Genomic DNA, 14,178 nt, shown 5'->3' on the forward strand with positions numbered 1-14,178 from the left:
AACTTGGCCTGATTTTGAGAGTGTAGGAAGGGTTCAAGGAGGAAAGCTAAGGGCGGGGAGGAGGCTTCGGTTCCAAGAGTTGACACCTGAGTAAGGTTTTTCCCAAGCAAATCCAAGACCCAAGGGTGTCCCTGGAATAATTAGCAACACCTACAAAGGCACAGAAGCTGGAGCACGCGTGATGTAAGTGGGGAACTCGCGTAGGTCAGCCAAATCCGAGCCTCTAGTGAGAGGAGCCGTGGGTGATGAGGTCGGACAAGTAGCCAGAGTTGTGTGTATCTTGCAGAAGAGTTTCCATGATGTCTTGGAAGGAATGGGCTGTCCCGAAGTTCTTGAAACAAAGAACAGGTATGAGCAGATTGGAGTTTCGGAAAGAATATTCTCGTAGCCCAGTGAGATTCCCTGGAAAGAGATGAGGCAACTAAAGAAGCCAGTGGACCCAGTGAGAGACCAGCAGGGAAGAGAGGCAGAGGAGATGGAGAGGCAGATGGCCGGGAGGAGGGGGCCTGGCTGGTCACAGGGGAGGAGAAAAGAGAGGCGTCAATAACGCTTTGCAAGATTCCGTCTGGGGAAGCGGGGTGTATCCAGGGGGGTGTCATTCATCCAGAGAGGCGTCCCAAGAGGAGGAGTGAGTTTTTGGGAGAGAAACGTTGTATTTTATCATAGTCGTGTTCACTTCGAACAACTTGCTAAAGTTCAAGTGGTGTTCCAAGAAATAATTGGCTATAAGGATCTGAAATTCAGAAAAGACTAGAAAATAAGGTCTGGAAGTCATCAACATGCAGATGACTAAACCATGGAAGTGGATGAGCTCCGTAGAAAGGAGACGCTAACATTTTAGGGATGAAGAAAGAATTAACAGTGAGGAGACCATAGGAGCGAGGTATAGGATGGTGTGGGCTAGACGCACACCCTGTTGGTGTGGACGTGGGGTCTGGGAGGACTTCTTTGTCCTTGACCTTGGCTGGGAGGGGTCTAAATGAAACAGCCCAGTGGAATAGGTGGGGAGTGGGAGAGACTTCAGGAGCTTATAAGCTGAGGCAGAAGCACATAAAGACTGGAAAAAACTTTAAAAGAAAGGGAGAAGGAAGTTGCAGAGGAAGGCAGAGGGTTTGGACCCGGAGCACAGTGGAGGGACACTGCCTTCTCCACATCTGGGTCAGGTGATCAATATGGTCCAATGGCCAGAAGCATCTCAGGGAGTGGAGGAACCACTGCTTGTGGCTTCGGTGTTTTAGGAGAGAAAGTAGTTGAGGTTTAGATGACGAGGCAAAGTGGCCTTGAGGAAGGTCATGAGAATCTAGGACACTGGCTGTGGAGAAGGGACATCATTGCCAAACAAGGGGACACAGGAGGTTTAGCTGATGCAGCCGAGGACGAGGGGGAGCTGAGGACCAGCTCCTGGGGGCTTTCTCTTTCCCCAGAGGATGAGGGAGCTGGGGTTTGGGGCCATGGAACGAAAGGTAAAGGTCAAGGGCAACCACATTAGCAAGGGGCTGGGTTATGATGGTCAGAGCCATCCTGCCTAAAATTCACAAAATTCTAGTGACTAAAAAGTCTTAATGATAAGCAGTTCTAATGACTCTTAATTTTTCTTGTTCTCACAGCAGTTTTCCATCCATCTTCCTGGTACCATCTTTTCTTTCCCACTTGTTGATCACAGCATAGGTTAGAATTCCATTCAGGGTGGCCACTTGACATCTTGCAAAGAATAATTAGCTGCTGGTGACATTACAAAGTCAAATATGCAAAACACCATGGTTCCTTTTCACATTCTTAAAAGTTAATCAATTAACAAGCTTCACCTATGGGGAACTCAAATATTTCTTTAAACCTCAGCATATGGTGGGAATTTCCAGCAGCTCTGACCTGCTCCGTGAAGCAGTGTGAATGTAACAGTAAAATTCTGGGCAGGAGCCATGTGAAGTTAATCTGGGCAATTCAGACGGGGCTATTAAGTCTGTAATGGCTCAGGAGAAACCCAATCAAAATAGGGGATTTTAGAGGACAGTTGGCCTGATGGCAGGAATGATGCTATAAGATTCACTGTATTTTCCTCTGTAATCAGAAAACTTGTTGGTATGAGGATGATCCAAAAAAATAGACCTCAAGGTCTCCTATGCAAATTTTACATTTCTCCCACTATTCAATAATGTGTAGGTTGATTTCACTAGAAATATAGGTCTTACTTATCAGCAAAACTGTATCTTAAAGTGGGAAAATGAGTACCAGAAAAAACTAAAAGTTTCCTTTCTGGAGATGAAAATTGCATGTTTTCCCTTTGAAATAAATCACCTAATAGTGAAACCACACACAGGACAAAGGAATCCTAGAAAAATATGCCTAGTAAAATATTACAACCAAGAATCTGAGACAGAGTTGAGTTCTATTTGACCCTTTCTGATGACATTTTAAACTTTTATCTTAGTAACTATAAAATGGAGTAAAAACAGATTAAAAGTGAAGTAAAAAAATTCTCCATTTCTAGTTCATGATGATTTTATGATAATTAAATAAGGTACTGTGTGTGATGTGCTTTCTATATTCAGGTTGCAATGTGCGTGCAGAATTAGAGTACTTCCTGGAAAAAATATATCTTGCATATGTGGGGAGCTTTAGTCAATGTGCTCTGTCATTAACGAATCTCTTAATCAGATAAATAACTAAGCCAAATGAAATAAGGAACATTTTGAGAAATTATAACACATGCTATTAACAATGTAGAATTGTTTAAACTATAAAATATGCTTGTCTGTTCTGAGATAAAAGTAGTAAATAGAAGAAAAAGATCATAGTTCTCACTTTTTGATTATTTTTTCCCATTGTGAATCACACGAAGGTTTACAATCACATTTGCATTTCCATGTTTTTAACACTTGAAAATTGGTAAGAATGACTGTGGGCCATGGTTTATAGATGTCCCTGTAGACTAGCCATGCTCCGCTGATGTTTTCCCCCTAACCTCAACAAAGTGGTCGAAACCCACCGAGGTGAATCTGTACAAGTGTTTCATCTGACAGTTTCCAACTATGTCACCTATTAATTAATGGTTCCACAATTCCCAGTATTCAAATCTTAGAACTCAATATTCAATGTCTTTTATATTATCTTTTATGTCTCAAAATCATATACTTATAGCTCAAACAATCTGTTTTTTTCTTTATCATCTCCTTTTAACTCATCTATAACTCAGAACAGTAACATTTGGCCACGTATAGATAATCTCTCAATGTCCAGAGCCAGAAACATCAGAGACTTAGCATTTGTGGAACCAAGAATCGTTGCTGTTTTGTTTTCAAAAGATTGACACATCAAGGGAATGCTCCAGATGTTGTTTCCACCATGGAGTAGAAGACTGTAACAAACAGGCTGTAGCGTGTTAAAAATCATAGATGGATTAATGCTGTTTGACTAATTCTACTCAAAGGGAAAGGTGGTGAGAACTGAGAATGTGTCAAATACTCCACTGGATATTTTAGAAGCATGTCCCAGTTAATCTTCACTTGGATCCTGAAAAGCACAGGTATCATTGTGCCCATTTAAGCTATAAGGGAACTGAAGCTTGTTTAAGATTTCCAAGCCGGGAATTGGCCAAGGGACACACACTCCATCCTGACCCCTCTGGGCCTCTCAGCTCAGTCACAAGTCTCCTGCAGAGGGATGGGAGGAGGAAGAAAATTGCATAGCATCACAAGGCATCTTCCTCAAGTTAAAATTTTGCTTAAAAATGTGAGGGGAAGGTAAATAAGAAGTGGAATAATTATTATACATGGATGTGTTTTAAATAGAATGCAGTCTCATGAGGTTTTAAGATTTCATAGGGTATTTTACGATCAAGTTATTCTCTTCTGACTCAATTCTATACTTGCACTACAGGCATGAAATGGAGTAGCTTGTAACCGAACAGGACCCTATGGGGCCTTCCTGGGACAGACTCCCTTCCACCACCCTGGCATGTCCCCCACCTGCCTCTTGTTCGTGGAAAACTTTAGCTTCCTAGGTCTTCCCTGAGTTCCAAAGAATAAACGTAATCAGAGAAGTGAGAAAATGCAGAAGCAAAGGAAAACAGTCAGGTAAGACAAAATAATAATTGATTAACCATTAAACAAAGTCAAGGACCTTTAGCTTCTCCTCAAGGGCTACAGACGTTATTCTGAGCCATGTTCTCTGAGCTGCTTTGCAGATACGGAAACCCCCCACAAATGGAGAAAATTAACTAGATGGCGCCCACAAACACATAGACCCCAGACTGGCTGGAACCAGAGGGTTCATGATGTTGACGCCCAATCACCTCACCACCAGCCAATCAGAAGAGTGTCCATGAGCTGATCACTCTGCAACCCTCTCTCTCACCTTGTCTTCGAAAACTTTCCCTGAAAGCCAACGGGGAGTTTGGGTCTTTTGAGCATGAGCTGCCTGGACTCCTTGCTTTGTGCCTGCAATAAATGCTGCCCTTTCCTTCACCACGACATCGTGGTGCAGACTGGCTTTACTGCGTGTAGGCAAGCGGACACAACTTTGGTTCGGTAACAAACTCACAACTCAGCAAAGCCTCTGAGAAATGCTTTCGAGCACGTGCTGCCTCTCTGGGCAGGGTCTCTGTCACCATGGGGAGGCCTCCAGGAGAAGCAGGTGCATGGTTGAAGCATCTTTGACATTACAATGGAATTTAGCGATGGTTGGTTCAGTCACACTCCTGCGACTTGAGGAACTTACTTAGTAGCTCTAGAAAAGCTTTTTTTGTTTGTTTGCTTTTGATAGGTTCCTTGGGTCTCCCCCCAACTTTTTTTTTTTTTTTTACAAAACCTGCAGGTGATTTATTTTGAACAACTAAGTTTATAAATCTCATTTTTAAAGATCACTATGAGAAAAGCACACCTGTACCAAATATACAAAAAACTTTGTTTTCACTTACATAAAAAAATAGCAAACCAGACGAATATATAGCACAATTGAACAGTGCAAAATTCTACTTGGGCTTTGAATAAGAACAGGTTTTCACTACAGTTAAATTTATTTAAAATAAGTCAGTAACAACAACTGTTGACTTGTGCTATTTCTAGTCAACTGTTCCATTGTTCCAACTTGTTGATTGTCATGACAACAAACAGCGTTCCAGGAATACATCTTCTAAGGTGGGTCAAATTTACAGTCAAAATCATGTGTGTGTCTGTGGTATATATGCCGGTGAGTGTGTGATTGAAGGTGTGTGTGTGTGTGTGCGTGCGTGGGCACGCATGTGTTGATACTTACACTTTGTGGCAAAGGAAAACAGATCCTGGAAGAAAGTTCTTCTGTGTAGAGGGGCAAATTAAAAATGCTAACTCCCCAGCATAAGGCACCCTTCGGACAAGAGGACTGGGAATTATTCAAGGTGGCAGTGATTTGATCTGAATATCACATATAAACAATGACCTTTTGCAAAAAAACACAATTTCAAGGGCCTGGGTCCCCCTCCAGGCCCCCATACCCTCCTCTCTCACAGCCGAGCCGGACACATTAAAACTGCAAATTTGCAATTGGTGGATGAATAAGTCTGGAGATGTAATGCATAGTGATTGCAGTCAACAATAGCGTACTATAAACATCAAAGTTCTAAGACACTAGATCTTAATAGTTGCTCCCACAAAAAAAGAAATGATAATTATGAGAGGCGATGGAGGTGCTAGCGCTAGAGTGACATCACGTTTCGACATATAAAAGTATCAGACCAACACATTGTACACCTTAAACCTACACAATGTTATATGTCAATTGTATCTCAAAAATTAACTGATTACTTGAAAAATAAGTGAACAAACGAAAACAGCTGCCCTGCCTGTGCTCACCAGGCACCCTTGTTCAGCTGACAGGAACTGACTCTTGTGGGGCTGCATGTGTGCCTAGCCTAGGACACATGGGGAATGAAGGCTCAAATAGAAATTAAAAAAAAAAAAAAAAAGAAATAAAAAAGCTCACTACCTCAAACCATGTGCCCGGCCCATTCACGGGGTCTGGGCTCACAGACCACAAACACTATGTTTTGCTGGTGTTTGATCTGCCGCATAAACACAAAAGAACAATGTCTTCTCGACCATGGGCAAAGCTGCCTTCTACTCGGGGAAGTTTAACATGTAAACAGAAACCAGATAAGGCAAGACCAAGCAGTTGGCGTCAACAAAGGCAGCCCTGTTTACTAGTTTATGAAGGAAGATGGTAACCTGCTGCTTCCTGCACCCCGACCCCACCTTTCTCCTCAAAGGAAATTCTTTTCTTTATTGTTTTTAAACTATCTGGAAAGTATTAACTAATTTTAAATCCCCCCTCCATGGAATATGAATAAGATTTCTTATTAACCACAGGTCAGATCCATAAATCTCCCCCAATGAAAATGTTAATATATTAGCCGCAAACTGTTTTGTTTGGAGAGAGGAAAGCCTGCCAGTGGTCTTCAGGAAAAGAACAGAATCCATTTAATAAATTACGCATTCAGAAAGACTTCGGGTCTTGTGACATTCCCAGAATAGTTTGTCCATATTTTTCTAATCAGTCGGAATATTTCTTCAAAACATCTGGCGGAACAAATTCTAAACTCTTACCATCTTTCCTAGTAAGAGTGCCTTCTGTGCTTCTGATGAACTCACTTAGTTCTTGAAAACAGAGGTGGAGACATCAGAACAGAGCGGCTGCCTCCTGCCCAAAGGGCCCAGGACACGTGCTAGGGGCCAACCCCAGGCTGCACGCTGTCCTCAGCCTGTGTCCGGCAGGGGCCCCTCCTGCCAAAGGAAGGGGCGTCTTTTCCTTCTTGCAGAGACACACAGAACCAGCAGTGATTACATGAGTGAATCAGTGAAACGCGCAGAAAGAGAAGTTTTTGCTCAGAGCAGGTGGCTGGGCCTGGCCTTCATGTACCTGTTTACCTGGCCAAGGCCTGGGGGCTGCATCTGCCGGGTGGAGGAGGGGCGTTCTGTATTCCTCCCCAAATCCAGCTCACACCAGGCCAGCTCTGGCTCTGTGTGGGAGGAGGGGCAGCAGGTATGTCCGTATAAATAGGCCTCCGTCAAGGCTGAACAGGCACAGAAATCCTCCTCAGGGGAAATCTCACCAAAGAACCTTGTGTATAAGATCACATCCATAGCACCGTGATGAAGGATAAACCCAAAGGTAACCCTGTGCCTTAAATACTGAGCGAGGTAGACACCTGCACCGAAACGTCTGTAATCTGTAAATGTTCCAGAAGATGACATTCCCACACGTGACCACTTAGGGACAGTTCCTACGGATGCATGGTTTCTGGCTTCTCCGGGGACCCGCCGTGGACTCGCGTGAGTGTTCGTGCAGCGCTAACTATGGGAAAACTCCACGCTGCGTGTGACCCACCAACGTATCAAGTAAGCTTTTTCAACTTGGCAAGTCTAAAGGCAATTTTAATTTCCTCTCAAGGGAATTACTTCTATTACCCACCCGATTTTGCCCTCCTTCCCTCCAGTCTCACTGATCAGGATAACCGCCATGTCCAAATCCTTCTTCCTCCCCTGCTGGGTGGAAATCTGACTGCCGGGGTTGATGTTTCATTCACAGTGAACCTGAGAGACGCACCTTCCTCCAGGATCCCCACAGCCTCCAGCATCTAGAGATCAGCTCAGCTCACCTCCCACCCCTCCCAGGGTTGGTGGGAGGCGGCTGCAGAGTCTCCATTCCCACCCATTCTCATCACCCAAGCACTGCGGGAGCCTCTGTCTCCAATCTTACGTCCAATCCACTTTCCTCCATCCGGTCAAGGTGGAAATTTAGTGAACTCTCTTCCCAAATCAAAATGCGTAAATGGCTTCCAGTTGCCTTTGGAATACTAACTCCCCAGCAAGGCTTGCTGGGCGCCACGTCATGGAATCCATGCCCTTCTCCAGCTGCCGGTCTTGACAAAGTCACCCTCGTTCCCTCTGAGCTCTCGCCACACAGAACTTCCTTCCCTCCTGCGTACAGACCCCACCCTCATCCACTTCTGTGCCCTCACTCACCCTGTGCTCTTAACTCGCAACATAATCCACACGCATCCGAAACCTAGGATGAGTCCTGTTTTTCTTCACATGCCGCTGGCTCTGGGGAGTCTTGGAGGCTGGATGTCCTTCCTGTGAGCTCAGCAAACCTCTGCACTTCCTTCACAACAGTGCTTCATCAGACCCTATTAAAATTGCCCGGATCGGTATTCCCACTAAAAAGGCAAGGCCGGTCTTCACATCCCACCCATAGGGAGCAAGCCAAGTAGTTGTCACTCTGGATTGCAGAGAATGAGTGTACACGGGAGCTCTCCATCAGATCGATCTTCCCAAAGTTTACTTACTGCCATCATGTCAACTCTCTACTTATACATATTTCACCTGCATGATAAATCCTCCTACATGTTTTCCACAACTCCCCATAACACGGCTCCACCCCACCAGACTATTCTTATTCTGTTGCACTTTCTGTGCTGCACCCTCCTCTCCCACTGCAGCTGGCCACCATATAACTTGACATTGACCCACCGCCTGCGCTTTGGCACTACCCACCAGGATTCTCTTCCTGCCAGACCCCTGTGCCAAGGCCAGACCAGGCCACACACCTGAAACAAAACCCTCTCTGTTTTAGCCATACTCTCTGCCCTGTTTATGTGTCAACCTGGCTGGGCCACAGGGTGCCCAGATATTTTATTATTATTTATCATTATTATTCTGGGTGTGTCTGGAAAGGTGTTTCTGGATGAAATTAACACTTGAATTGTTGAACTGAGTAAAGCAGATTGCTCTAATTTGATAGGTCTCATCCAGTCAGAGCAAAAAGGTTGACCCTTCCACAAGTAAGAGGGGACTCCTTGCCTGACTGTCTTAAGCCAGGACATTGTCTTTTCCTGTTTACAGACTTGAACTGAAACGTCAGCTCTTCCTGGGTCTTGAGCCTGACTGCTTTTGGATTGGAACTTATACTATCAGCTCTGCTGGGGCTCTAGCTCACCCACTGCAGCTTTTGGGACTTCTCAGCCTCCATAATTGTGTGAAATCAATTATATACACACACACGTATATATATGTATGTCTATATAAACACACACACACATATATATGCACACACATATATATACACATAGAGATTTGTTCTTCCCTACTTATTCACACATTCACACACTTAAATATTTAATAGTTCTCATTTAAAATATACAACTTAAATGTCAATAATTTGACTGTTTTTCGATAGAGATCATGTCAACCATGTTCCTGATATAGATTCTTTCTTTTTTTAAAAAATAAATTTATTTATTTATTTTTGGCTGCGTTGGGTCTTCGTTGCTGCACTCAGGCTTTCTCTAGTTGCAGCGAGCGGGGGCTACTCTTCGTTGCGGTGCGCGGGCTTCTCATTGCGGTGGCTTCTCTTGTTGTGGAGCACGGGTTCTAGGCGTGCGGGCTTCAGTAGTTGTGGCCCATGGGCTCAGCAGTTGTGGCTCGCTGGCTCTAGAGTTCAGGCTCAGTAGTTGTGGCACAAGGGCTTGGTTGCTCGTGGCATGTGGGATCTTCCCGGACCAGGGCTCGAACCCATGTCCCCTGCATTGGCAGGCGGATTCTCAACCACTGCGCCACCAGGGAAGTCCCCTGATACACATTCTTATAAAACTTAAATCAGTACTGATTGTGTGGTCGTTTTCATATAAACCTGAACGTTTCCATACGTGTCTCCACGTTTTCAGATACCCCTGGCTGGTTCTGCTTATACCTGGTAGGTTCCCAATATGCCTGGGAGGGGCCATAGGTAGTTGGTTGATAAGTCAGTAGTGAACACAAACTTTACTCTTTTTCTTTGACCAAAGGTTGGCAAAAGTAAGAGAAAAATCGATGCTGTGAAATTCAATCATTCTTTTGCAAAATAAAACCAAAACAAACGAAACCCCAGAAATACTACAATGAATCTCTTTGGGAAATGTTCTAGCGAAAAAAAGCTTAGTATAAGAAACAAACATGCAAATATGTGACCAGAGGTGATGAACCTGCCTTAAATGCTTTAAGGAGTGGCAGGAGGGAAGTATGAGAAAAAGGAGGGGAGGGGAGGAGTGAGGAAATAGTAAAACATTTCTAAAGAGAAAAATAAATTGTTCACTTAATTAGTTTGATGGCCTTTCTGGATAATGTTATTAGACAAATAGCAAACTTAACCTTTCTGGAGAAAATTGCATGTCCACAAGCATGCAGGGAGACACAAATCCCATGTACAAAAGCTCACAGCCCTGGCATCACGATAGCATCCAAAGATTATGCTAGAATGTCTCTGTCATATTAGTAAGAAACACCAGCATCTCCATTTTAGTAAACTGGGATTTTTTTAAAGAAGTTAAAATGAGTAAAATAAAAATATACTACATCCATAATTTTAAAAAGATTTTTTAAATAAAATTCAGGAAAACTTCAACCACAATACCTTATCAAAATGCAGGTAATATCTAGTAAAGTAATCCTGTCCAAGGCTAAGTCTGCAACTAGATGATTTCAGAAATGGAATATTAGAACTGGTTATTTCAGGAGAGATTCATAAATTAAATTAAACTAAATATCCCAATTGTTTTGATAAATATCAGTTCTCATTGAAAAGCTAAATAAAATTGATTGTTGGCACACACAAAAATACTCCTTTACTCATAATTGACCCTGATGACGTCAAGAAAAAAGGGATGGAAAATGTGGCTTCTACTCCAAGACCTACTATTCTATTGTACCTCTTTTTGCTCCTATATTTGAATATTTTCTAGAAAAATATGTCTGTTGGACCTGTCCTTGTGATTATAAATGTGCTACATATTTTTGATAAAATTGTATATTATATAAAAATATAGTTCACATATAATATTACAACACAGAATTTTAAAAATCAGAGCCAAGATAATCTAAAGGAAAAATGACTGGAATTAAGCCATTAGCACTCAAAGTGAGCTCTTTACTGATTCTCAGTTCCCGTTCTAAACTTCTTTGAACTACTCCAATATTTCCACCTGTATGCTAAATCTGAACTACTTATTAATAAAAACGAAACACTATTCATGAAATAATTGAGTTCAAATAAGTCCAAATAAGTGATCCCTACAAGCTCACCAGTGTTGCATTGTGCTTTTAGGTCAAAATCCTTCTACATAGAAAAAGAACATTTACAGAAAAGGCCCAGGCATGTTGCCTAACTGTCATTTTATCTTTACATTTACAAATTAACGGAAAGTCAAAAGTTCTGAAAACATTATTGTTGAAGGTCAGAATGATGTGCTCCACATGTAACAGTCTAATTGTGAGATGTTTATATGAGAAATCCAAAAAGTTACACAAGAATATTAAAAAGCAAACCAGTTACATAGAAAGGTATAGAATCAGTAAAAAATGTTCAAAACTAGTTTTTCCAAAGATGGATTCTGGAATCTTCAAGACCAGTAGTCATGACTATTTTGGTCTTAATATGTTCATCCTTCTAGTGGAATAATTAACATTCTGTTTTAACTTTTCCTTCCAGTACTGAGGAAATGAAATGACATAGTGACCTAGCAGAAATCAGGTCACTCTTTCACTATTACTACTACTATTACTGTTTTGTCATTCTTTATAGAAATAAATTTATAGTTTTCTAAACCAATTCCACTCTTGAAAATGTTAATAAGTAACATTTTAAGGAGAAATATGATGAAGCTCAGATGCATCTTCACTGTCAAATTTATTTTCAATTTTCAAATGTACAAAACCGTACACTTGGCCTTCCCTGGTGGTGCAGTGGTTGAGAATCTGCCTGCCAATGCAGGGGACACGGGTTCGAGCCCTGGTCTGGGAAGATCCCACATGCCGCGGAGCAACTAGACCCGTGCGCCACACCTACTGAGCCTGCGCGTCTGGAGCCTGTGCTCCGCAACAAGAGAGGCCGCGACAGTGAGAGGCCCGCGCACCGCGATGAAGAGTGGCCCCCACTCGCCGCAAATAGAGAAAGCCCTTGCACAGAAACGAAGACCCAACACAGCCAAAAATAATAAATAAATAAATAAAAATTAAAAAAAAAAAAAAAACTTATCTTTAAAAAAAAAAAAAAAAAAAAAAAACCGTACACTTCCTTAGAAACGAATTTACATGGATATTTGGTACTGTGGATTATTTAAACATGATAGAAATCCCTCTGATAGCTTCCTTCTGCCCAATCTGCTGCTTCTAATAACTTTAGTATTTATATTTCAGGTATTAAACACTTCAAAGAGTTAACCCTAAATCTCAAATTTTATGAAAATAAAAGCTTCTAAAATTAAGAAGATTAAAATCAGTAGCTGTTCACTTCTTATTTGTTAGAAGACATACAACTTAAAATTGGGGGGCGGGGCAAGAATTAAATTACACAAATTAACTAATACAAGTAAAAAACCACAGTTGTCATTATTTTTAAAAATGAGAAGGATCATGGCCTATTTCCCCAATGTGATGAATTTTGGAAAGTTTTGTTTGTTCATGAGGTAGGATGGCCTCTTTCTCACTTTCTTTCTTTCTTTTTTCAGCTCCTCTCCCAGAATGATGTCCCTGTCCTAAGCACTGTGGTAACAGAGGAGAAAGAAGTCCAAAGGAGGCACAGCACAAAGAAGAAAACATCTAGTAGTATGTTTTATCTCTTCTGTGCTTTGTTTTTATTCCTCTGGCTTCCAACTTTAATCAGCTGATTTTGCCAACAGCTCTAAATTTCCTTCTCACTTCCCACTGATCTCCCTTTTCAGATAAGAAATCTCTTCCTGCTGAAATTGAAAATCTTCCACTAAATGGAATCAATCACACGTATCAGCCAAAGAGAAATCAAGATCCATTTGGAAAGGTCAGATAAAGTAGGACATTTAAAATGTTGATGATACTACATTAAACAACTGTACTGAATCTATATGATCTAGATCAGGAAATTGCTCTAAGGTTTAATGATATGTTACTATTTTGCATTTCAGCAACCAGTGTATATTATGATGTGATCCCAGTAAATAACATTCTTGTAGTTAAAGCAGAAATTTAAAGGCAACATTTTATCAGCCATAATTTGATTTGCCCAGCGTCCGATGCGAAAAATACAGTGTTTATGTTTGGACAACGGGTACTCATAAAAATGCTTTTACACTTTTCCTTTTGGGGCCCAAAATATTCATTTCTTTCATTGGATGAACATTCTTATCATCACAGCAAATGAGCTGAGTTTTGTTCATGCATCAATTTATTCACTGTATCTTCAGATGTTTAATTTAGTATGAGTCACACTATCTTACTGGGGCCACAGGCCTGAATAAAGTAGGTTTCCTCTCTCTATTAGTGAGGAACTCTCGTTCCTCACTAATAGAGAAGGTTTCAAACAAAAATTCAGATCAAAATTGCTCTGTTAGAGATAACCGTGTTGCTGTAGGTCTAAGCTCCTTTGGTGACTCAGAGAAGATTTATAAAGACAGACCGGAACAAACTATATGCTCGTGAGAGACACAGCCCGCGTTTTTGTTATTACCCACTGCTAAGTTAAGATAGTAAGGCTTTAGTCAAGTAAATGAAAATACTGAGTGTGTACATGTGTCAAGAATTGGGATGACTGGGAATCAAAGATGGAGGAGACCGAGTATATGTCCAGGGACATTACACAGTCAGCAGGGGAGACAGAAGCACACAGGTGAAACTGTAGTAATGTAGTGATACATTACGTCATACAGAACACTAACATATAGAACAGCAATGATTACTTACTAAGTCTGGAAGGCAAACCGATATTTGAAGAGGAGACCATTTTGGTGTTTTGAATCCTGAAATGCCCCTGCATGTTTCAATCCACCATCGGCGTGATCGGAAACACTCAATGAGCATTTCAATTAGTAACGTAGTCAAATGTTAACAATTCTGTAAAGGCACTTACTCTCTCAGCATATTGTCTAAGAGGCTTTATAATCTTGGGGAGTCTTCAAACATTAAAAAAAATCCCTTGTCTAAGGGAAGTGAACTTAGAAGTAATGCGGATACTTAGAGGAAATGTGCTTGTAATAGTAATTTTATTATGCAAGACAAAGAAAAATAGTCAAAAATAGTTACTATTTGAAACAATAAGAGAGGATTTAAAAAAACCAATCTCTAATCAAAGAAGAGGTAAAACAAAGCACTATTCATGAAATGCAGACCTGCTGGCCTTGCTGGTATTCTTTGGAAGCTA

General features: G+C 41.5%; 1 protein-coding gene across 5 annotated transcripts in view; it reads right to left on the reverse strand.

Annotated features, from left to right (window-relative positions):
- The window catches only part of MYO16 (myosin XVI), a 546,696-nt gene that overhangs the window by 204,792 nt on the left and 327,726 nt on the right, over positions 1-14,178 (reverse strand). The gene's annotated exons all lie outside the window — the stretch shown is intronic.

This window comes from Balaenoptera physalus, assembly GCF_965194825.1.
Source record: "Balaenoptera physalus genome assembly, chromosome: 18".
NCBI lineage: Eukaryota > Metazoa > Chordata > Mammalia > Artiodactyla > Balaenopteridae > Balaenoptera > Balaenoptera physalus.